The 24718-nt window shown below is 43.2% G+C and overlaps 1 long non-coding RNA gene across 1 annotated transcript; it reads left to right on the forward strand.

The window, feature by feature from the left end:
• The first annotated feature begins 24 nt into the window (after positions 1–24).
• On the forward strand, positions 25–23919 carry LOC118360147 (uncharacterized). Its single transcript, XR_004820819.2, has 3 exons — positions 25–747; positions 2949–3013; positions 22146–23919. It is a non-coding gene; the product is annotated as an uncharacterized LOC118360147 (long non-coding RNA).
• The last annotated feature ends 799 nt before the right edge of the window (positions 23920–24718 follow it).

Below are 24718 nucleotides of genomic sequence, written 5' to 3' on the forward strand. Positions count from 1 at the left end.
GCCTATAATATTTCAATAATACCAATCCACTTCTACATATATTGAAACTAAGGGTCCTACAAAAATGGTATAGTCAGTGGCTTATCTGTAAAATAGAGACCATTTGAAACGATTATAGAATTTACATACTGGCCTATCTGCTATTGAGGAAACATTAAATACATTCGATAGGCTTATGCATATCATAGCTCTGGTTTAGATCCCTGTAATATGGATACCGTCCATAGGACGTTGTTGAGTTTACTTTGCTGTTGCATATCCGTGTAAAATGACTGCGTAAACGACTTTAAGCTGCTGGCACTCTGAAAACGAAACTAACCAAGCATACAGTGCTAGCCAATGGGCGTGATATTATAGTAACAGACATAGTAAAGGTCCATTGAATGGTAACCGTAGGCGGACGTGAGTATTGCCGCACACTACACACAGTAATTTACGGAAACTTCCAGTAAACAGGTGTTTGTTGTAGGGTTCTCAGGACTCCGGCATGCACGCCCACGCAGTACTGTTGTGAGGTGAATAGACGAGACATAATTGGTGCATCATGTTTGGGGGACATAGTCACAGCATATTGGTTTAAAAAGTACTGACATATACACACCACAGATATGTACATATTTACTTTAGTTCATGTGTAATAATGACCAGACACTTGTATCCTTACGCGTCATTTCACCTTTCTTGGCACACTTGAACGTTGGGCCAGTAACCGAAAGGTCCCAAGTTCGAATCCCACGAGCAGACAAGGTAAGATGGGCACATTTCCATATCCGTCATTAAGTGTATGGCTACAATCATATTAGGAAAAGGCCGTTTGCCAATTAGGCTACTTTAGCCACCGCCTACATGTCATGGAATCATGATAGATGTCTGTTGCCTTCTAGTTGCGTGCGCCTCAACCTCCAGCTCTGACAGGCCACCATGCCCACATGAACGCTGGTGGGCACTAGAGCAAATTCGATTGTACATGATAATACATCATAGCCTGGAGATAAGTCCTAATTAACTTCATTTAAATATCGTTCAACGGCCTAACCATGAGCGTGTTATCTAAACATTTAGGGTATGGTACTGTAACCACAGATGAAAGGGGAAGTCAGTATCAGTGTCTTTGTAACTTTCCATTGCAATTTTTCTTTGCGGATGCAATGTGTTTGACTTTAGATGTGAGAACATAGAGATGCCACAAGAGGGAGTTGTTAGACAGCCTAAATTCGATTCCTCTTCATTCACTGCCCTCAGCAGAGGCAGCGAGGTGGCCAGGGCACGACATGCGGTGGAGGGATGTATGCAATGACCTCAACATGGTCAGTGAATGTGTCGGACATAGAACCACCATGATATAAGCCTGGTTGTAAGATCGATTAGTGCCTGTCAAGTGTTTGCTTCTTCCTGCTTGGGTTCGCATTGGGACAGGGAATGCAGATTTTTTTTTAGATCAGTGATCGATCGGGTTGGTTATAGGGGACTCAGTTTCACTGAGTATGTTTGTATGTGTTTCTCTTTGTGTTCTTGTCAGTGTTTTTGTATGTAAACGCTTCCTGTGTGTGTGTACAGATTGGTGTGTGTGTGTGTGTGTGTGTGTGTGTGTGTGTGTGTGTGTGTGTGTGTGTGTGTGTGTGTGTGTGTGTGTGTGTGTGTGTGTGTGTGTGTGTGTGTGTGTGTGTGTGTGTGTGTGCATCATGGTGTACTAGTAACGTTTGCAGGGATGAAGCTTAATGTGTCTGTAATCAATATCAATTATGCACTTAAAATAACACAAGGTAGAATAAAAACACACAGTAAGAAATAAGAAGAACATGAGAAAGTAAGCATACTATTTACAGGGTCAGTTCCAATACCATATTTACAATGTGCAGGGATACTAAGTTGATAGAGGTAGATATGTGTAAGAGTAAAGTGACAAGGCATCAGGACATGTTATGATTAACAGTGTATCGACAGGGTAAATGAAGAGTGTGTGTAGAGTCAGTATACATGTGTGTGCATGTTATGTGTGTGTTGATGTGTGAGTGTGTAGAGTTCTGTGAGTGTGCATAGAGGCCGTGCAACAACAACAATAAAATACAAGGGTCAACTCAAATAGTCTGTTAGCCATTTAGCAGTCTTATGGCTTGGGGATAGAAGCTGTTCAGGTGCGTGTTGGTGTCAGACTTCATGCACCGGTACCGCTTGCTGTACAGAGAGTTGCTGTACAGAGAGAGCAGTCTATGGCTTGGGTGGCTGGAGTCACCCAAGGCCAATTTTACGGGCCTGGATGGCAGAGTGTGTGGCCCCTGTGATGTACTGGGCTGTCCACACTACCTTCTGTAGCGCCTTGCAATCGAGGGTGTTGCTGTTGCCATACCAAGCAGTGATGCAGCCAGTCAAGATGATCTCAATGGGCAGCTGTAGAACTTTTTGAGGATTTCAGGGACCATGCCAAACCTTTTAAACTTCCCGAGGGGGAAGAGGTGAGGTCGCACCTTCTTCACGACTCTCCGCGTGTGAGTGGACCATTTTAAGTCCTTAGTGATTTGGACACCAAGGAACTTGAAGCTCTCAACCCACTCCACTGCAGCCTCATCGATGTGGATGAGGGCGTGCTCACCCCCCAGTTTCCTGTAGTCCACGATCAGCTCCTTGTGTTTACTGACACAAACACACGCACCATTCCCTGGCAGACCCCTCTCTCTCAACTCTCTCTTTCTCTCTCAGAACAGAAGTACAGCAGTTAAGGTTTCCTGTGTGTATGTGTTTTGTAGTATTTTGCCCTGTCCTCTTCGTTGCTATTTTCATTTTCTGCATGGCTGAAGGACTGCACCATTGAAACACTGTTTGAGATGGTCCACATACCAGAAAGACACAGTTCAGCTGAAGGTTGTCATGACTGAAACACTAGCAGCACACACACAATATTGTACTTGATTGTTTTCTTATGTCTTAACCAAGGTTTTCTTTTTCTACAGGTTTTGAACAGCACCACAGAAGGGTGGAGAATAGAGCCAGAGTATTGATTTGAGATTTGAGTAAGGTAAGGCTAGGCTATCTTGCTTGAAATTGAGAAGGAATTATTTTCTTTCTTTCTTTCTTTCTTTCTTTCTTTCTTTCTTTCTTTCTTTCTTTCTTTCTTTCTTTCTACAGCCCCTTAGCGTCCCTGAGTCTAAATTGCCCAATAGTAAATCAGTCATTATATTGGATGTAACACATAACAGCATTTGTCCATCACAGCAAATAAACCTTTGAAATGGGAACTAAAATTACAGTTTGAAATATGGTTTGAGACAAAATAATAATGGTCGGGCCTATTAACATCACCACCAGGGGTCAACAGTTCAGCACGTCATCTTTAAAATGTATTTAGCCTGTTAATGATGGCCATCAGATTCCTATATCTCTTTCCTGCTCACTCGCTCCCTTGCTCTCTCTCTCCCTGCCATAGCCTGGAGGAGTGTTGTAGCCAGCATCTGGAGTCAGGCTGTGTGAATGGGATCCTTTCTTACGGGGGCCTGCGCTCCAGTGAGCGCACTCAGGGCATGGGGCACTGCACTGCAGGCCTACCAAGGTAGGAGTAGGCAGGGGAAAAGGAGGTGCAGGGGTAGGGCCAGGCAGGCAGGGAAATGGAGAGGCAGGAGGGTTGGAGTAGGATAGGGGGTTGGGGATATTGGGAGACCACAGAGTTTATCACCAAACACGGCCACTAGCTTTGAGGCTCTTTTCAGAGTCTCACCTTTCCTGCTGTATACGATCTAATTTCATGTTCTGTCCTCTCCCCAATTTCTTTCTTTCTGTTTCTCTCTCTGTTTTAGGGGAAACAGTGGGGACAGGTCTGGTAGTATAAATGAAATGGAGAGGGCCAAGTGGCTGGGGTTAGGGAGGCAGATTTATTGGGGTTTGGGATGGGAGGAAGAGGCTTGGTGGTCCAGTGCTGGGACTGGGGCTGGTGGGGAGGCTAGCTACATAAAAATGGTTGCCGGTCTTGTCTTGTAATGAGATAATAAAATCTAAAAACGCTGGGGATCATGGATAATACCTTCCAAGGCCCTCCTCTCCACAGGGGACCTGGTGGGTGGGCTGACTGGCTCTGACTGCTCTCTCTATTTATTTTACTAGGCATGTCCATTAAGATCAAATTATTATTTTCAATGACGGCTTAGGAACACTGGGTTAACTGCCTTGTTCAGGGGCAGAACGACAGATTTGTATCTTGTCAGCTCGGGGATTCAATCTTGCAACCTTTTGGTTACTAGTCCAACACTGTAACCACTAGGCTACCTGCCACTCTCTCTATGGTGGCGGTCAAGTTGGGGATGAGGTGGTAGTTATAGAGATCAGATGAGGTGTTGGTTCTATTTTCAGGTTCTATTCAGAGTTGTATTTTCAGGTTCTATTCAGAGTTGTATTTTCAGGTTCTATTCAGAGTTGTATTTTCAGGTTCTATTCAGAGTTGTATTTTCAGGTTCTATTCAGAGTTGTATTTTCAGGTTCTATTCAGAGTTGTATTTTCAGGTTCTATTCAGAGTTGTATTTTCAGGTTCTATTCAGAGTTGTATTTTCTGAGGTTTGAAGTGCAGGCCCACTCCTTTCGTAGTTCTTTGAGCTTTTTATTGAAGCGATAGTAAAGATGGGGGAGGGTGAGTCAAAGGGAAGTGAGTGGGCCAGATTCAAACCCATGTCGACTCTGGCATACATGTGTGCCGGGGTCAGTGGCTGTAACTGCTGGACGACGCAGGCCACGGTTTGAGGGAAGTTTCAGACAACTGGAGGCAAGAGCGCCTGAATAGTGAACACCCCTGATGGCTCTACAGCCTCTCAAGGTTATAGCACATATCAATTATTATCTGTTGAACGATTATATCCACATTCATTCATTTAACTGAATCCCAAGGTGGAATGTACAAGAAATGTAGCTAGGCCCACTGAACATATAGCCGATAAACTCAGAAAAATCAAGTGAATAAATGGACGGACTCGCTTAGCCTCGACCGGTGCCCAGAGCAGAGTGATGTTGCATTGATGTTACAAGTCATTATACCACCCCGCTCTTAATGATCTGCCCGCTTTGTCCCCCGATGGGTCAAATGCGAATGCTCCCCACATGTGGTTGCGTGCAGTCCACCGGAAGCGTAGGCTACTCCAGTGGTTATAGGCCTGCATCGGTTTGCATACATTTAAATGGAGAATTATATGGGGAGTGTATGGAGAGTGTTTTTCTCTTATTGACTTAGGAGGGATAGCCTATTCCTTTCCTTAAAAAAAAACAAGAGGTAGGCCTATCATGCCTATCATGCTGGCCAGGATAAAGGATCAATGTATACTTTAGAAGTGTCTAATCTATCTCAGAAGGCAGAACCAGTCCTAGACAGGACTCCTTAATAATTATCACTATATTTACATACTTCACAAACACTAATTATGCTAGTTGACTGCACATAGCATAGACACATAGTGCTGACACTCACTCCGCAGTGGTTGGGAATGCGTATGGGAGTTGAACATGCAGCGACCCAGACCCCCTTTACTGTCAGAGATTACACACAATGTATTTTTTTATTTTTGTTTAATAAAAAATAATAATAATGAAAGAAGTGTCTCATTTAGTTCTAGTTGGGAAATGGAATCATAAGTGTGTGTATATATACTGTATGTATTTTTTTTTTAATTCTCCTTCATAACGCACCTTGCTTAAAGGGATACTTCTGGATTTTGGGAATGAGGCCCTTGATCTACTTCCCTAGAGACAGATGTGTGCATTTTGAAGGAAGTTTAAGTCTAAGACTAGCGCAATTGCTAACTAGCATTAGCACAATGACTGAAGTCCATTGGTATCTTCTAGCAGGTTGGAAATCACAGCTGGCCTTGTACATTGTTTGCTTCCTCCAGCCATTTGGGATAAACTGTTTCGCTTTCAATGACTCAATATTTTGGACAAAAACTGATGAATGTAAATAAGGCTGGGAATGTAACTTCAATCGAACTAGCAAGTCAATCATAATGTGGCTAATAGGCTAGCTTATCTATTTATGTAGCTATTTATTTAGCAGGCTAAAAACACAGAGCAAGAAGTTAACTAGCTGCTGGGAGGATTTTGTCATTGGACGAGTGGGTGAGTGGCCAACTTTTTCCACTCACATCGTTTTTGATTCAGGTGTCATTTAGTTAGGTACACTGAAGAAAAAATATAAACGCAACATGCAACAATTTCAAAGATGTTACAGTTCATATAAGGAACTCAGTCAATTGAAATCAATTATTTAGGCCCTAATCTATGGATTCCACATAACTGGGAATACAGATATGCCTCTATTGGTCACAGATACCTTAAAAAAAATATTGGGGCATGGATCAGAAAACCAGTCAGTATCTGGTGTGACCACCATTTGCCTCATGCAGCGCAACACATCTCCTTCGAATAGAGTTGATCAGGCTGTTGATGGTGGCCTGTGGAATGTTGTCCCATTCCTCTTTAATGGCTGTGCGAAGTTGCTGGATATCAGCGGTAACTGGAACACGTTGTCGTTCACATCGATCCAAAGCATCCCAAACGTGCTCAATGGGTGGCATGTCTGTTGAGTATGTAGGCCATGGAAGAACTGGGACATTTTCACCTTCCAGGAATTCTGTACAGATCCTTCCGATATTATGTTAAAAATGTGAGAAATAAGCTTTTTGTGCGTACGGACAATTTCTGCGATGTTTTATTTCAGCTCATGAAATGGGACCAACTCTTCACATGTTGCATTTATATTTTTGTTCAGTGATTAATTTTGCTAGCTAGCTATGCTGAACTTGAACAGCTTTTATCCGCAGTTAGCATACCTCTTAGTTGTCAATGAAATGTATTTGGCATCGATCAAATGGGCGGGTAGGCAGGCAAGTTCCCATTGAGTTGTCAAAACGTGGGTTGGGACAAACATGCAAGGGTGAACAGACTACTATTCCCCATGATTTATCAGTGCAATTTCTGTCAACCAACTACAGGCTGAAAAGGTTTGAGAGGGTTTATCTACTGTTCCCTTGTTAGATTTTAGCTCATCTCGCTCTGGCCAACATTTGTTTGTTGATCTTTGTTGTTCATGAATAGTTCCCAAATGTAAGAGTGCTCCCGTGGTATTCACATATTTGCAGAAATCCATTCAGGTATATTGGGGCTTTTGGCGAAAGCTTTCTAATGATCTAAAGTTGCGCTGTTGGTACTGTAAACAGAAGTGCTCCAATGTCAGAAAGAAAAAAAAGCATCATATTCTTCCTAGGGGTGTATATGAGCAGATTTCAATAAGATTTCTTATTGCTAAAATGCTGTGAGTTCCACTAAGTCTGGTCAAGACTTTAGAATGTATATATTTAATGTTGTATTGTACAGAGACATAGTCACTGACCAATAACCTGCATTAAGGGAAAAGACCACTACAGAGGCACCAATAAGGTCGCTCTCTCATCTGTGCAACAGAACAGGACAGGTTTATATGGGAATCATCAAAGGGGAAGAGGTGAAAAAGGAACCTGAGGGATTTATTGTTCTGTTCAGTTTTTCTATGTTTTGTTAATATATGCCCACTAAGAAGCTTGAGGGTTGAGCAATACTATTTTAATTGTAGCTGTTTATGTCGTGAACCAACAACGTACATAATGTATGGAGTCAATATGAGACCAAAAATATGTAAAGACTAAGGCTATTGCAGTGACCACAGTAAATTCCACGTGGCCATTGAGTCATGGTAATCTCCTTTTATGCTCTCTGGACATGTGTTGGTAGTACCCAACTAGCTAACGACCTGGCTAATGGCCTGGTACTCAGGGCTTTATTGTCCCTCTAACCACTCTGACATCAATGCAAATGCAATCAAAAATCACATCAAACACATCATCAAAACAGTATGTGCTTTTAAAACTCACCTCACTGTGAGCTGAGCTGAAAACATGGTCGTTGTGGAAGTTGTTTGAAAGCCTAACACAACAAAATGGACAGTGCTCTCTAATGTGATGATTAATTCAAAACACTATATGCATATTGAATCTTATGCATAGGCCTATAATGCATAGGCCTATATATGAGCCCAAGCACCACCCCATTTATTGAAAAAATGTATAATGATTGAGCCATTATACAAAGCCTTCTACATATTACGCACAGCAGAAGAAAAAAAAAAACATTTTAAAACGCTGAACATAGTTGGAGAAGCCTATGCTCCAAAATTAAACAAATTCTAGTAATCACATTTAACTGTGGACTGCATTATTATGCATCCTGGATGGACTGGTTACCTTCTGCTAAACTCCAAACTTTCTATCCATGAGTCTGGGAGAGAAAATATAGGCCTAGGCAATGCTGTTGGTTCATTGATTGTGCAGAGTTAGCCTACAATTCTAATGAATTTGTATTTGATTTTGAATAGCCTAGAAATAGGGAACTTTTTAAATATTTTCATAATTAATAGACTTACACATCACCTTTTTAGCTACAGAATATCTCACCACTGTGCGTTTCCATCTCTCCTTCATTCCTTTCTTGAGCGAGCATAGAGAGGGGCTGTCAATAGTTTAATGAAATGTTTCGCTGTGAAAACATGTTACTATGTAAGTCGCTCTGGATAAGAGCGTCTGCTAAATGACTTAAATGTAAATGTAAATGTATTGATGTTCCCAAACAGATTTCAATTGGTTTCCCAAATTGGGGACAGGTCGATATATTGGATATATTGAAGCAACATCTCAAGACAGTCAGGAAGTTCAGCTTGGTCGCAAATGGGTTTTCCAAATGGACAATGACCCCAAGCATACTTCCAAAGTTGTGGCAAAATGGCTTAAAGACAACAAAGTCAAGGTATTGGAGTGGCCATCACAAAGCCCCCACCTCAATCCTATAGATTATTTGTGGACAGAACTGAAAAAGCATGTGTGCGCAAGGAGGCCTACAAACCTGACTCAGTTACACCAGCTCTGTCAGGAGGAATGGTCCAAAATTCACCCAACTTATTGTGGAAGGCTACCCGAAACGATTGACCCAAGCTAAACAATTTAAAGGCAATGCTACCAAATACTAATTGAGTGTATGTAAACTTCTGACCCACTGGGAATGTGATGAAAGAAATAAAAGCTGAAATAAATAATTCTCTCTACTATTATTCTTACATTTCACATTCTTAAAATAAAGTGGTTATCCTAACACGCTGATCAGACCGGACACATCGCGTGCGTGAGCGTTGCAAAATACATTTAGAAATCCATGTTATTAAATTACTGCTTTATTATTCCACACTGCTCGCGCGCACCAACGAGTGTCTGCGATGCCAAGGGCTAAAATAGAAGTCTTTCCTATTTCTGACACAGATCGCGCTGAAAGTCCTGCCTCTCCCATCTCCTCATTGGTTTATAGAAGCAGGTATCCACGTGCCATCTTCTCATTGGTTATACCCATGTGGGTGATTGAAAGACAAACTGTTTTGTTGGTAGTTGTGGTAATACTATGAAAGTTTAGATGCCAATCACCATATAAATTAAAAGATGAAAAAGCCTGGAAGGAGGAGAGATGACTAGAAACGATTCGGTTGGCCGTTTTATGTGTGGTTAATTGGCAGAGTAGAGGAGTTTGCATTTCAGGTAAAATAACAACTAAATGTTTATATCCCAGGACAAATTAGCTAGAAACAGAAAGCTAGCTAAATAGGACAAATTAGTTAGCAAGTGCAAGCTAACTAGCTAAATTGCCATACATGTTTAATGCTTTTCGACCTGTCCCTAAATTAATGTAATTGGTTCAGAGTTTGTTTTGATATCTTAACCTGCGTGTCGTGATCGCGTTTAGTGTAGGGGGACAAAATTAATTTATGCACGATAGCGCACTATGGTGCACGCGTGCAGCCGGTTTGGGTTCCGTGTTACTGACCTAAAACAGGGACTTTTTTTCTTGGATTAAATGTCAGGAATTGTACAAAAAAAAAAAAAAAAAAAAATATGTATTTGGCTAAGGTGTATGTAAACTTCCGACTTCAACTGTACATAGACTTGGAATCACTGGCATCTTTAAATAATGCAACACTAGTCACTTTATTCATGTTTACATACTGCTTTACTCATCTCATATGTATATACTGTATTCTATTCTACTGTATTTTAGTCAATGCCACTCTGACGTTGATCAATCGGCAGCGTAGCCTAGTGGTTAGAGTGTTGGACTAGTAACCGGAAGGTTGCGAGTTCAAACCCCCGAGCTGACAAGGTACAAATCTGTTGTTCTGCCCCTGAACAGGCAGTTAACCCACTGTTCCCAGGCCGTGATTGAAAATAAGAATATGTTCTTCACTGACTTGCCTGCTTAAATAAAGGTAAAATTAAAAATCTAATATTGAAATATTTCTTAATTCCATTCTTTAACTTTTAGATGTGTGTGTATTGTTGTGAATCGTTTTTAGATACTACTGCAATGTTGGAGCTAGGAATACAAGCATTTCGCTACACCCGCAATAACATCTGCTAAATATGTGTATGTGACCAATACAATTTTATTTAATTTGATGGTAGCATCCACATTAATGTACAAGTGTTTTAGAAACATATTCTACTGGAAAGCAGGGAGTTGTGAACAGGCGCACACTTTATTGAGGCAGGAGAAAGCAACAGACGGACGCCACTGCATCGAAACCTCCAGCCAATAAGCAAAAATGCAAAACGCGCAAACAGTCACAATTATGTTCATACAAATAAACATGACTCGTGACAAAACACGGAATGAACGAACACCAGTCTAGCGCTCAAAATTGACACGTAACACAAAACAATTTCACACAAAGACATGATGGGGAACAGAGGAATAAATACATGTAGTGTGATTGGTTCATGAAAACCAGGTGTACAGGGAACAAGACAAAAACAAATGGATAAATGAAAAATGGAGCAGCGATGGCTAAAAAGCCGGTGACGTAGTCCGCCGAAAGCCGCCCGAACAAGGAGAGGAGCCGACTTCGGCGGAAGTCGTGACATCTATTCTTATTTACAATAAAAGTGACATAATACATAATTCACCATTCATTTCTATTGGGCACAAAATGATCAGAAACACCACCAAACAAACAGCAAATGCATCCAACAAGTTTGTGGAGTCACAAGCTTGATGTAATTATTGCATGCTTGGAATTGGGGACCAAATACAAACATTCTGACTACTTTAATACTCATATCAGTGAATTTGTCCCAATACTTTTAGTCCCCTAAAATGTGGGGACTATGTACAAAAAGCGCTGTAATTTCTAACCGGTTCACCCGATCTGGATGAAAATACACTCAAATTAAAGCTTACAGTATGCACTCTGTATCATTTCAAATCTAAAGTGCTGGAGTACAGAGCAAAAAAAAACTAAAAATGTGTCACAGTCCCAATACTTTTGGAGCTCAATGTATGTTGATGTTGTATGAGGTTGAAATATGCTCGATTTTAAGTTCAATGGAAAAGCAATAAAAATAAATTGTAGAAAAAAAGAGACACAAATAATGCTTGTGAAACAGTGTGATCTAACCATTTGATCTGGCTGTTCATCTACAGAGTTCCTCTATAGCCTAGCAGTCCATTGATGACATTATCCGACAGTGTTAACTCTTCCCCTGCATGTTCTTTGAAGCCTCGCGCCTGTCTCCTCTCTATTGATCCTGCTGATGCTGTGAACCTCTGAGTTGTCATGTCTTTGATGCATCCATGCTGTAGCTGCCCAGTGCCTTTACAACCCAGATCAATGTCTTGTGTCTGCTCCGTTGTGGTGTGTGGTACGGTAGAGTGGAGGCCGAGGACGGATCATCCACAGACACTCACATGGGCGTACGCATGCACACGCACACACGCACACACACTGGAGCTGTGGCTGAAAGCCAAGGCTGGAGCTAGGTAATAGGATTGTAAGTGTCTGGGAATGAAGGGTAATGAAATGAGCATCCAGAGCAATCAGAGGGAGAGAGGAACCGAGGAAGGAAGGGAGGGGGCTAACTGACAGAGACAACCTGCAAGACCAGAACAACACTTCCCCTTTCTCCCTGGCCATGACACCATTACTGCGGTACACACATTTCAGGATTAAAGGCGTGGCAAGCTTTGGTACTTCATACTCTGCTGATAACTTTAATTTCTAACACAAGGCTAAGACATGGGATTATGGTATAATGGTGTTCCCCACAGTCAAAATAACTTTTATGTCTCAAAGATATTACAGAGCTCAATCTGCCTCTGAAAAGACACATACAGATTCCCATGTAGGCCCACAGCACAACATAGCACAGTGTGTCCATGCATGAGCTTTAAACTAGCAGGGGGTCATTTTGGCTTCTTGAAACTTAGAGCTTCGGTTTTGTTGTCTGTTTTCTATATCTTGTCCCATTCCCTGACTCCTTACAAATATTATTCTTCCTGTCTATTCTCAAGAATCCCAGTCCTGCTTCCATGTGCTTTTTATCCAATGTTTCAGTGCATTATCTTTATGTGATATGTATTCTATTCCCATTGTGATTTGATTTGTGGAACAGAAATGGCAGTTAAATCCTCCCAAATAGATAATCCACTCATCTGTATAGCTCATGCATCCAGGGCCGCAGCATAATTGCTGTTGATTTGTGGTAAAGGCTGGACAAGACCTGGGTTCAAATAATGGTTGATATCTTTCAAATACTTTTGAGTGTTTACTTTAGCCTGCCAGGAGTAACAATTGGGCAGAGTTAGCAGTTTTGGGACTATTATATTGGTCCATTAAGCCAGGCTATCTCAATCAAGCATAGATCAATTCGTTTTAATGATTGTAAATAGTATTTAAACCCAGGTCTGGACAGGACAATGCTTGGCTTATAGCCTACGCTGGGCCAGGAGAAAAGGAACCGATCTGCTCTGCATCCTTCTATCCAACAATACCATCCGATCCAGCATGTGCTTATTAAAACCATTGTGGACCAGGGCATTTCCCCAGTGTCGCCTCTCCCTGTTGTGTCCTATCTGATTGATGTTGACTGGGGTCACCTAAACTTGTAGCAACCAGGGGACCAGGGTATTGCTGTGTGGATGTGTGTGTGTGATGGTGCACACAGGGGACACAATGTTTACATGCATTCATTTGACTTAATTTGACTGGTAGCCTAGGCTGAGGTACAGACGTGAGGCCTTACAGATATAGGATCTTAATTGGACTTGTATTGTCACAGCTAAATAATCTTGCCACAATAGGATTTGAACTGTTAGTCCATCATGTTGGTTGATCTGTGATTAGTCTATTCGCTGGTCAAAAGTAGGCTACATGGAGAAAGGATTGTTGACATATATTTTACATTTGTATCTAAAATTATAATTAATCAAAGTTGGCATATTTATGATATGTGGGGCATACCCAGGCCTCCTTCAAGACTCCATAATGTGTCAGCTGTAGATGCTACAAAGCAAACATTTGTACAAAGCATCTTATACAGATAAATTGGCATAATAGACCATCATTGCACATCCTGCAAATCACCAGCAGAGGGTGTCCATTTTGAATTAATTTTCACATTCACTCTGTTGGTAATGATTACAAATTGGATCATAACTCTAAAAGTAGCAGACATCCCACTCTGGAACTTTGATTGACACGTAGGGTATGTTATGTTCAATAATATATTGAAAGTAAACTTTTTTTTCTCCAATATTCATAAATGAATGTTTTAAGAAGTTATTGATATCAAAATTACTACTCATATTAAAGAGCAAGCGGTAAAGCTTCATATGCGACCAATGTTTGCTTTGTAGCACTTACAGATTAAACACTATGGAGTCTTAAAGGAGGCCTGGGCTGGGTAAGGCCAAAAGGTCATAAATATGCTAACTTTTATCAGTAATTTCTTAGTTGTGCTTTTAGACACATGTCAAAAATACTTCCTCCAAAGGACTATTCTAGGGATTGCTTTTCATGAAAATCCCCCAAATCAGGGTCTTCTTTCGTCTGTGTTTTCTTGAAGAATCACTTCAGAAATAATTCAGAACCCTTGACTTGTTCCACATTTTGTTATGTTACAGCCTTATTCTAAAATGGATTACATTTTAAAAAACACACAATACCCCATAATGACAAAGCGAAAAGTTTTTTTTTAATGTTTGCAAATGTATTGAAAAGAAACAACATAAATACCTTATTTACATAGAGTTGAAGTTGGAAGTTTACATACACCTTAGCCAAATCCATTTAAACTCAGTTTTTCACAATTCCTGACATTTTAATCTGAGTAAAAATTCCCTGTTTTAGGTCAGATAGGATCAACACTTTATTTTAAGCATGTGAAATGTCAGAATAATAGTAGAGAATTATTTATTTAAGCTTTTATTTCTTTCATCACATTCCCAGTGGGTCAGAAGTTTACATACACTCAATTAGTATTTGGTAACATTGCCTTTAAATTGTTTAACTTCTCTAGGGTAAGGGCAGCATTGGGAATGTTGATGAAAAGTGTGCCCAAATTAAACTGCTTGCTACTCAGCCATAAAAGCTAGAATGTGCATATAATATTTAGAAGTTTCTAAAACTGTTTGAATGATGTCTGTGAGTATAACAGAACTCATATGGCAGGCAAAAACCTGAGACAAAATCCAACCAGGAAGTGGGAAATCTGAGGTTTGTAGTTTTTCGACTCTTGCCCTATCGAATACACAGTGTCTATGGGGTCATGTTGAACTTCTTAAGGCTTCCACTAGATGTCAACATTCTTTAGAATGTTATTTGATGCTTCTACTGTGAAGTGGAGCCGTATGAGAGGGGAATGAGTCAGGGGTCTGCCAGCAGTCACGAGCTCAGTCTCGCGCATTCACGTGAGAGCGACCTGCGTTCCATTGCATTTCTGAAGACAAAGGAATTCTCCTGTTGGAACATTATTGAAGATTTATATTAAAAACATCCTAAACATTGATTCTATACATTGTTTGAGATGTTTCTACGGACTGTAACGGAACTTTTGGACTTTTCATCTGCTTGTGCGCCATGAAGGATTACTGGGCTGAATGCGCTAACAACGAGGAATATGGACATAAATTATGGACATTATCGAACAAAACAAAAATGTATTGTGGAACTGGGATTCCTGGGAGTGCATTCTGATGAATATCATCAAAGGTAAGTGAATATTTATAAAGTTATTTCTGACTTCTGTTGACTCCAACATGGCAGATATCAATTTGGTTTGATTTGTCGTCTGAGTGCCGTACTCAGATTATTGCATGGTTTGCTTTTTCCGTAAAGTTTTTTTGAAATCTGACACAGTGGTTGCATTAAGGAGAAGTATATCTTTTTAATTCTGTGAATAACACTTGTATCGTTTATCAATGTTTATTATGAGTATTTATGTAAATGTATGTGGCTCTCTGCAAAATCACCGGATGTTTTGGAACTACTGAACATAACGCGCCAATGTAAACTCAGAGTTTTTTTACCGAACAAAACATACATGTATTGTGTAACATGAAGTCCTATAAGTGTCATCTGATGAAGATCATCAAAGGTTAGTGATTCATTTGATCTATATTTCTGCTTTTTGTGACTCTTCTCTTTGGCTGGAAAAACGGCTGTGTTTTTCTGTGACTTGGCTCTGACCTAACATAACCGTTTGGTTTGCTTTCGTCATTAACGCTACCGTCCCACGTACCCTAGAGAGGTAAACTTGGGTCAAACGATTTGGGTAGCCTTCCACAAGCTTCCTGTAATAAATTGGGGGAATTTTGGCCCATTCCTCCTGACAGAGCTGGTGTAACTGAGTCAGGTTTGTCGGAGTCCTTGCTCGCACACGCTTTTTCAGTTCTGCCCACAAATGTTCTATAGGATCGAGGTCAGGGCTTTGTGATGGCCACTCCAATACCTTGACTTTGTTGTCCTTAAACCATTTTGCCACAACTTTGGAAGTATGCTTGGGGTCATTGTCCATTTGGAAGACCCAATTGCGACCAAGCTTTAACTTCCTGACTGATGTCTTGAGATGTTGCTTCAATATATCCACATAATTTTCTTTCCTAGTGATGCCATCTATTTTGTGAAGTGCATCAGTCCCTCCTGCAGCAAAGCACCCCCACAACGTGATGCTGCCACCCTCATGCTTCACAGTTGGGATGGTGTTCTTCGACTTGCAAGCCTCCCCCTTTTTCCTCCAAACATAACAATGATCATTATGGCCAAACAGTTCAATTTGTGTTTCATCAGACCAGAGGAGATTTCTTCAAAAAGTATGATCTTTGTCCCAATGTGTAGTTGCAAACTGTAGTCTGGCTTTTTTTAATGGCGGTTTTGGAGCAGTGGCTTCTTCCTTGCTGAGCGGCCTTTCAGGTTATGTCAATATAGGACTCATTCTACTGTGGATCTAGATACTTTTGTACCTGTTTCCACCAGCATCTTCACAAGGTCCTTTGCTGTTTTGGGATTGATTTGCACTTTTCGCACCAAAGTACTTCATCTCTAGTAGACAGAATGAGTCTCCTTTCTGAGCGGTATGATGGCTGCATGGTCCCATGGTGTTTATACTTGCGTACTATTGTATGTACAACTGAACGTGGTACCTTCAGGTGTTTGGAAATTGCTCTCAAGGATGAACCAGACTTGTGGAGGTCTACAATTGTTCTTCTGAGGTCTTGGCTGATTTCTTTTGATTTTCCCATGATGTCAAGCAAAGAGGCACTGAGTTTACATTTACATTTACATTTAAGTCATTTAGCAGACGCTCTTATCCAGAGCGACTTACAAATTGGTGCATTCACCTTATGACATCCAGTGGAACAGCCACTTTACAATAGTGCATCTAAATCTTTTAAGGGGGGTGAGAAGGATTACTTTATCCTATCCTAGGTATTCCTTAAAGAGGTGGGGTTTCAGGTGTCTCCGGAAGGTGGTGATTGACTCCGCTGTCCTGGCGTCGTGAGGGAGTGTGTTCCACCATTGGGGAGCCAGAGCAGCGAACAGTTTTGACTGGGCTGAGCGGGAACTGTACTTCCTCAGTGGTAGGGAGGCGAGCAGGCCAGAGGTGGATGAACGCAGTGCCCTTGTTTGGGTGTAGGGCCTGATCAGAGCCTGGAGGTACTGAGGTGCCGTTCCCCTCACAGCTCCGTAGGCAAGCACCATGGTCTTGTAGCGGATGCGAGCTTCAACTGGAAGCCAGTGGAGAGAGCGGAGGAGCGGGGTGACGTGAGAGAACTTGGGAAGGTTGAACACCAGACGGGCTGCGGCGTTCTGGATGAGTTGTAGGGGTTTAATGGCACAGGCAGGGAGCCCAGCCAACAGCGAGTTGCAGTAATCCAGACGGGAGATGACAAGTGCCTGGATTAGGACCTGCGCCGCTTCCTGTGTGAGGCAGGGTCGTACTCTGCGGATGTTGTAGAGCATGAACCTACAGGAACGGGCCACCGCCTTGATGTTAGTTGAGAACGACAGGGTGTTGTCCAGGATCACGCCAAGGTTCTTAGCGCTCTGGGAGGAGGACACAATGGAGTTGTCAACCGTGATGGCGAGATCATGGAACGGGCAGTCCTTCCCCGGGAGGAAGAGCAGCTCCGTCTTGCCGAGGTTCAGCTTGAGGTGGTGATCCGTCATCCACACTGATATGTCTGCCAGACATGCAGAGATGCGATTCACCACCTGGTCATCAGAAGGAGGAAAGGAGAAGATTAATTGTGTGTCGTCTGCATAGCAATGATAGGAGAGACCATGTGAGGTTATGACAGAGCCAAGTGACTTGGTGTATAGCGAGAATAGGAGAGGGCCTAGAACAGAGCCCTGGGGGACACCAGTGGTGAGAGCACGTGGTGAGGAGACAGATTCTCGCCACGCCACCTGGTAGGAGCGACCTGTCAGGTAGGACGCAATCCAAGCGTGGGCCGCGCCGGAGATGCCCAACTCGGAGAGGGTGGAGAGGAGGATCTGATGGTTCACAGTATCGAAGGCAGCCAATAGGTCTAGAAGGATGAGAGCAGAGGAGAGAGAGTTAGCTTTAGCGGTGCGGAGCGCCTCCGTGATACAGAGAAGAGCAGTCTCAGTTGAATGACTAGTCTTGAAACCTGACTGATTTGGATCAAGAAGGTCATTCTGAGAGAGATAGCGGGAGAGCTGGCCAAGGACGGCACGTTCAAGAGTTTTGGAGAGAAAAGAAAGAAGGGATACTGGTCTGTAGTTGTTGACATCGGAGGGATCGAGTGTAGGTTTTTTCAGAAGGGGTGCAACTCTCGCTCTCTTGAAGACGGAAGGGACGTAGCCAGCGGTCAGGGATGAGTTGATGAGCGAGGTGAGGTAAAGGAGAAGGTCTCCGGAAATAGTCTGGAGAAGAGAGGAGGGATAGGGTCAAGCGGGCAGGTTGTTGGGCGGCCGGCCGTCACAAGACGCAAGATTTCATCTGGAGAGAGGGGAGAAAGAGGTCAGAGCACCGGGTAGGGCAGTGTGAGCAGAACCAGCGGTGTCGTTTGACTTAGCAAACGAGGATCGGATGTCGTCGACCTTCTTTTCAAAATGGTTGACGAAGTCATCTGCAGAGAGGAGGGGGGAGGATTCAGGAGGGAGGAGAAGGTGGCAAAGAGCTTCCTAGGGTTAGAGGCAGATGCTTGGAATTTAGAGTGGTAGAAAGTGGCTTTAGCAGCAGAGACAGAGGAGGAAAATGTAGAGAGGAGGGAGCGAAAGGATGCCAGGTCCGCAGGAGGCGAGTTTTCCTCCATTTCCGCTCGGCTGCCCGGAGCCCTGTTCTGTGAGCTCGCAATGAGTCGTCGAGCCACGGAGCGGGAGGGGAGGACCGAGCCGGCCTGGAAGATAGGGGACATAGAGAGTCAAAGGATGCAGAAAGGGAGGAGAGGAGGGTTGAGGAGGCAGAATCAGGAGATAGGTTGGAGAAGGTTTGAGCAGAGGGAAGAGATGATAGGATGGAAGAGGAGAGAGTAGCGGGGGAGAGAGAGCGAAGGTTGGGACGGCGCGATACCATCCGAGTAGGGGCAGTGTGGGAAGTGTTGGATGAGAGCGAGAGGGAAAAGGATACAAGGTACATTTACATTACATTTAAGTCATTTAGCAGACGCTCTTATCCAGAGCGACTTACAAATTGGAGTGGTCGGAGACTTGGTCGGAGACTTGGAGGGGAGTTGCAATGAGGTTAGTGGAAGAACAGCATCTAGTAAAGATGAGGTCGAGCGTATTGCCTGCCTTGTGAGTAGGGGGGGAAGGTGAGAGGGTGAGGTCAAAAGAGGAAAGGAGTGGAAAGAAGGAGGCAGAGAGGAATGAGTCAAAGGTAGACGTGGGGAGGTTAAAGTCGCCCAGAACTGTGAGAGGTGAGCCGTCCTCAGGAAAGGAGCTTATCAAGACATCAAGCTCATTGATGAACTCTCCGAGGGGACCTGGAGGGCGATAAATGATAAGGATGTTAAGCTTGAAAGGGCTGGTAATTGTGACAGCATGAAATTCAAAGGAGGCAATAGACAGATGGGTAAGGGGAGAAAGAGAGAATGACCACTTGGGAGAGATGAGGATCCCGGTGCCACCACCCCGCTGACCAGAAGCTCTCGGGGTGTGCGAGAACACGTGGGCGGACGAAGAGAGAGCAGTAGGAGTAGCAGTGTTATCTGTGGTGATCCATGTTTCCGTCAGTGCCAAGAAGTCGAGGGACTGGAGGGAGGCATAGGCTGAGATGAACTCTGCCTTGTTGGCCGCAGATCGGCAGTTCCAGAGGCTACCGGAGACCTGGAACTCCACGTGGGTCGTGCGCGCTGGGACCACCAGATTAGGGTGGCCGCGGCCACGCGGTGTGGAGCGTTTGTATGGTCTGTGCAGAGAGGAGATAACAGGGATAGACAGACACATAGTTGACAGGCTACAGAAGAGGCTACGCTAATGCAAGGAGATTGGAATGACAAGGGGACTCCAATTTGTAAGTCGCTCTGGATAAGAGCGTCTGCTAAATGACTTAAATGTAAATGTAAATGGGACTACACGTCTCGAATGTTCAATTTCAGTTTGAAGGCAGGACTTGAAATACATCCACAGGTACACCTCCAATCGACTCAATTGATGTCAATTATATGATGTCAACAATCCAAAATGTATTTTTGATACTTTTTGATACTGTCGCAAAGCTAACTAAAAAGTAGCATTCCCCAAGAGAGGATGGCTTTCACTTCAGCAGTAATAAATTCATGACCTTCTTTGAGGAAAATATCATGATCATTATAAAACAAATTACGGACTCCTCTTTAAATCTGCGTATTCCTCCAAAGCTCAGTTGTCCTGAGTCTGCACAACTCTGCCAGGACCTAGGATTAAGAGAGACACTCAAATGAATGTTTTAGAACTATATCTCTTGATACAATGATGATATATAATGATGAAATAATCATGGCCTCTAAACCTTCGAGCTGCATAATGGACCCTATTCCAACTAAACTACTGAAAGAGCTGCTTCCTGTGCTTGGCCCTCCTATGTTGACCATAATCAATGGCTCTCTATCCACCAGATGTGTACCAAACTCACTAAAGGTGGCAGTAATAAAGCCTCTCTTGAAAAAGCCAAACCTTGACCCAGAAAATATAAAAAACTATCGGCCTATATCGAATCTTCCATTCCTCTCAATTTTTTGGGAAAAAGCTTCAACTCACTGCCTTCCTGAAGACAAACAATGTGCACAAAATGCTTCAGTCTGGTTTTAGACCCCATCATAGCACTGAGACTGCACTTGTGAAGGTGGTAAATGACCCTTTAATGGCGTCAGACCGAGGCTCTTCATCTCAGCTCACTGGTCACCATAGCAGCACCCACCTGTAGCACACGCTCCAGCAGGTCACACCCAAAACCAATTCTTCCTTTGGCCGCCCCTCCTTCCAGTTCTCTGCTGCCAATGACTGGAGTGAACTACAAAAATCTCTGAAACTGGAAATACTTATCTCACAGATTACTGCACCTGTACATAGCCCATCTATAATTTATCCCAAACAACTACCACTTTCCCTACTGTATTTATTTATTTTGCTCCTTTGCACCCCATTATTTCTCTCTACTTTGCACATTCTTCCACTGCAAATCAACCATTTCAGTGTTTTACTTGCTATATTGTATTTACTTCCCAACCATTGCCTTTACCTCCCTTATCTCACCTCACTTGCTCACATTGTATATAGACTTATTGTTCTACTGTATTATAGACTGTATTGCTTGTTTTACTCCATGTGTAACTCTGTGTTGTTGTATGTGTCGAACTGCTTTGCTTTTTATTGGCCAGGTCGCAATTGTAAATGAGAACTTGTCTAGCCTACCTGGCTAAATAAAGGTGAAATAAAAAATGGCTTCCTGTTAAGGCAAGGGCTGATTTCAAGGTTTTACTGCTAACCTACAAAGCATTACATGGGCTTGCTCCTACCTATCTTTCCGATTTGGTCCTGCCGTACATACCTAAACGTACGGTCACAAGACGAAGGCCCCCTAATTGTCCCTAGAATTTCTAAGCAAACAGCTGGAAGCAGGGCTTTCTCCTATAGAGCTCCATTTTTATGGAATGGTCTGCCTACCCATGTGTGAGATGCAGACTCGGTCTCAACCTTTAAGTCTTTACTGAAGACTCATCTCTTCAGTAGGTCATATGATTGAGTGTAGTCTGGCCCAGGAGTGTGAAGGTGAACGGAAAGGCTCTGGAGCAACGAACCGTCCTTGCTGTCTCTGCCTGGCCAGTTCACCTCTCTCCACTGGGATTCTCTGACTCTAACCCTATGACAGGGGTTGAGTCACTGGCTTACTGGTGCTCTTCCATGCAATCCCTAAGAGCGGTGCGTCACTTGAGTGGGTTGAGTCAATGACGTGATCTTCCTGTCTGGGTTGGCGCCCCCCCCCTTGGTTTGTGCCGTGGCGGAGATCTTTGTTGGTTATACTCGTCCTTGTCTCAGAATGATATGTTGGTGGTTGACGATACCCCTCTAGTGGTGTGGGGGCTGTGCTTTGGCAAAGTGGGTTGGATTATATGCTGCCTGTTTGGCCCTATCCGGGGGTATCATCGGATGGGGCCACAGTGTCTCCTGCCTGTCTCAGCCTCCAATATTTATGCTGCAGTAGTTTGTGTCGGGGGGCTAGGGTCAGTTTGTTATATCTGGAGTTCTTCTCCTGTCTTATACGGTGGCCTGTGTGAATTTAAGTATGCTCTCTCTAATTCCCTCTTTCTTTCTTTCTTTCTCTCGGAGGACCTGAGCCCTAGGACCATGCCTCAGGACTACCTGGCATGATGACTCCTTGCTGTCCCCAGTCCACCTGGCCGTGCTGCTGCTCCAGTTTCAACTGTTCTGCCTATGGCTATGGAACCCTGACCTGTTCACCGGACGTGCTACCTGTCCCAGACCTGCTGTTTTCAACTCTCTAGAGACAGCAGGAGCGGTAGAGATACTCCTAATGATCGGCTATGAAAAGCCAACTGACATTTACTCCTGAGGTGCTGACTTGTTGCACCCTCGACAACAAATGTGATTATTATTATTTGACCATGCTGGTCATTTATGAACATTTGAACATCTTGGCCATGTTCTGTTATAATCTCCACCCAGCACAGCCAGAAGAGGACTGGCCACCTCTCATAGCCTGGGTTCTCTCTAGGTTTCTTCCTAGGTTTTGGCCTTTCTATGGAGTTTTTCCTAGCCACCGTGCTTCTACACCTGCATTGCTTGCTGTTTGGCGTTTTAGGCTGGGTTTCTGTACAGCACTTTGAGATATCAGCTGATGTAATAAGGGCTATATAAATCAATTTGATTTGATTGGAATTAGCCTATCAGAAGCTTCTAAAGCCATGACATCATTTTCTAGAATTTTCCATGCTGTTTATAGGCGAAGTCCACTTTGTGTATGTAAACTTCTGACCCACTGTAATTGTGATACAACTTGCCAAAACTATAGTTTGTTAAACAAGAAAATTGTGGAGTGGTTAAAAAACAAGTTTTAATGACTCCAACCTAAGTGTATGTAAACTTCAGAGAGACTTGAAATGTAGCTCAGGTGCATTGGACTCCACCTGTGGTGAATTCACTCTACCAATCAGGCCTTTTTGGTAAAGTAGCCAGACAGAAGCCACTTCTCAGGACAGCCCGCTTGGAGTTTGCCAAAAGGCACCTAAAGACAATGAAAAACAAGATTCTCTGGTCTGATGAAACCAATTATTCGGCCTGAATGCCAAGTGTCACATCTGGAGGAAAACTAGCACCACCCCTATGTTGAAGCATGGTGGGGGCAGCATCATGCTGTGAGGATGTTTTTCAGCGGCAGGGACTGGGAGACTAGTCAGGATTGAGGCAAAGATGAACTGAGTAAAGTACAAAGAGATCATTGATGAAAACCTGCTCCAGAGTGCTTAGGACCTCAAGACTGGGGGCACTGTATTAGTGTGTTCGTGTGGGTTTTCAGTGAATGTGTTTTAAGTCACAAGGCTCTTCTGCATTTCCTGCAGTGCAAGAAATAGCTTTTGGCTATTTCAAAGCGGAAAATAAGAAATCCAGATATCAATGATTTTGTGTGACGATTCTGGGTTTCGACAGTGAAGTCAAGTACACGCTCAGACTGGGTGGGTCGTTAACTGACTAATGACAATGTTGTGTAAGAGTTGCATGCTGATTTTGCTCCTCTGTTGGCGTAATTGAGAGCTGATCAACTGACTTACTGACCGCCGTTTAGGAGAAATATAGGTCAATTTGTCCATCTTAAGTTTGATAAAGAAAGACAGGGGAAGGAAAGAGAGAAGATAGACAAACTATTGTTGTGCTGAAGGTGAAACACCTCCTGGGTGTTACTGTAGAGCTTCTGTGTCTCTGTACTGCTTAAATTCACTGAATGATTAAACAGGTGGCCATTGATTCTTGTGGTAAACATTAATTGCATACAAAAAAAGCCTTTTTCACTCTGATTGGATCATCTGTCTGTCTCTGTATCTCTCACATTTCCCCCTTAATACCAATACAGCTTGTGAAGGCGTTACAGATTGGAATGTGCTTTTGTGCTTGTGCGTGTCTATGTTTTGAAATTAACGTTAACCTGCATGGGGGGGTTCTAGGGTAACTGATTGTAGAGTGATTTAGTGTGTGTGTGTGTATCTTTGTCTGAAAGAACAGAGGAGAGAGCAGACAGTGTGAGAAATGACTGATTGTGTGCTAGTTTCTCTCAGCCATTAACCAGACTGGCCCATTGTTATTTTCACATCCCCACTGGCACAGTGTTGCTTTGAGTGACAGGCTAACACGCTGGCTCTGTAGGTTGGCCACATGGTGAGTAGACTGAATGAGGAATGCATGGCATCACTGCTGCTCTGACTCAATATACAGCGTCTAGCTACACCCTCTCATTCTCAAGTCAACAATAACAAAAGCATGAAACAGCACTTTGCATTGTTGTTCTGGAATGTGTGTTAATTTGTCTGTGTGTACAAACCTTTTGGCTCAAATCATGTGCGAGTGTTGTTTTTTATAATGAATTGAAGTAGGCCTAAATACTAATGGGGGGGTGTAGTGCGTGCACACACACAGCGCCCGCCCCAGACTTCCGACTCCACAGGGCTGCAGAATGGAGAGTGGCGAGACCGTGAGTTGAGAAAGAGTGGGATGTCTTTCCCAGCTCTCCCAGTCCCAGAGGAGGGGAGGCTGTCTCATGGAATCCTGTTCAGACCCAGGCTGACCAGGAGGCAGAGAGAAAGAGGAGGCTGAAGGTAGGAGCCTGGGAGAGAGATCTAGCTGATGGCTAGAACAATAGCCAGGGACATCTGTCATGCGTGGCTGCATTT

Source organism: Oncorhynchus keta, chromosome 27 (genome assembly GCF_023373465.1).
Source record: "Oncorhynchus keta strain PuntledgeMale-10-30-2019 chromosome 27, Oket_V2, whole genome shotgun sequence".
Taxonomy (NCBI): Eukaryota; Metazoa; Chordata; class Actinopteri; order Salmoniformes; family Salmonidae; genus Oncorhynchus; species Oncorhynchus keta.